The sequence below is a fragment of the Orycteropus afer genome, unplaced genomic scaffold (genome assembly GCF_000298275.1).
Source record: "Orycteropus afer afer isolate SDZICR_OR568_19922 unplaced genomic scaffold, OryAfe1.0 scaffold01435, whole genome shotgun sequence".
In the NCBI taxonomy this organism is placed as follows: domain Eukaryota; kingdom Metazoa; phylum Chordata; class Mammalia; order Tubulidentata; family Orycteropodidae; genus Orycteropus; species Orycteropus afer.
The window spans coordinates 20,748-22,512 of NW_006923022.1; positions in this window are offsets into that span (position 1 = coordinate 20,748).

Here is a 1,765-nt window from a genome sequence, read left to right on the forward strand (position 1 = left end):
ATATATCTATCTATATCTCTATCTATCTATCTATCTATAGGAGCTGTGGTAGCATAGTGCCTAAGGCACTTGACTGCTAAGCAGAAGGCTGGTGGTTCAAACCCACCAGCCACTCCTCAGAAGGAGGTTTGGGCAATCCTACTTCCGATTTTCTTGGAAAGATGAATGTAAACATTTTCTTTGAATATGGTATCCAAAACATCAGTCACAGAAAATCATCTACATCAGGCATGGATGAATTGACTCGGGGATAAGAGAGATTGGTGCGTGATGTGGAGCCTGATTAATCTAGGACCTCTTCCAGTGCTCCTCTAAACCTAAGATCATTTCAAGCTGTTATCTCACCCAGAAATGCATGTCTTTTTTTCTCCACTCTACAACCCCCATTGGCTCTCATATTACTATTTCTCCTATCATTGAAGTTTTAAGTTTAGGATCTCTGGTATTTTTTATAATTTGGCCCAAGGATGTGAAAATTGGTTCCTGAAAGTGAATATTATCTTTTTATGTACAAAGCCAGATATATATACATAAGGTATATTAAAATATGTACAGTATAAAATATAAGAGTTAACAGATTAAATATTTACAGAGAGGGCAATTATGAAAAAATAATATGTAAAAATTTTCCCTGGGAAGTGATAATATTTAAACAAAATATTGAAAAATATTGCTTCTAGTGCAATGATCTTATAACTCTACCCCACTCATCTATTTGTGAAATTAAGAAAACCACTCTAGCATGAACACATCTTCAGTTATTTAAAACGTATAGATTTCACACACAGCTGTTGATCATATAAACCATATGACTAAGACAATAGTTATGATATCACTAAGTGAATTTCCCAACATTTTTGCAGGAAAAACTGATCATGGAGACCATCATGGAAACACCTCTATGCCCCTTCAGTGATAGATTCCCAAGTATGGGAATGTTTTACCAGCTCTTCTTAACAGCTATAATACCAAGGAAGGGAACAGTTAACTTTGTAAGGTTCTTTGTGTTTGAGGACCAGACATCAAGGGTGGAAATCCCAGAGCCTTTAGTTTTGGGGTGTATCATTTTCAACACCTTATTTTATGATTTCTTTGTTCTCCAGTTTCCTTAACCAAACAGTTTGGCTAATAATGGCAGTTTCCTTCAAGTGACAGAGTTAATTCAGGTGTAACTTTTAAAATATACACTTACCAATTTGTAGTTACTGTGATTTTTTGTTGAAAGAAGAACCAGGTCTAGTTTAGAATAAGATGTGGTATCAAATGTGACCTCTTTGTTGTTGCTGGGACAAAGGTCTAATCCATAGCTGGAGCCTCCAGAGAACCTAGAACAGTGCTTTCCCAACAGCTGGTCTTCAAAACCTACTGCTGGAATGATGTTTGCTTTTGTCTACTTCCTGTTCTATTATGCAAATATCACTCAAGTATGCATTATTAAATGTACTATCAGAATAATTGAGCATAATTAGCTATAGATATTAGTAAAGACATTTGCCAACTCATCAGCGTATGAGTTTCATCTCACCACTTCATCTTTACTGATTTAAAGATTTATTTCTGGATTCCAAAAGCTTAAAAAAGCAAACACACACACACAAAAAAAAAAACAACTAATCATACCCTAGAAAAGAGAATGATTTCCCAGACTCAGAATGGAAATGAGGAACTTGAAGTGTTTATAATGAAATTGTCACACAGTGACAAAATCCCTAAGGTTCAATTATTTCTAGCAGAAAATCATTCTCATGACAAGCAAGCATTATTT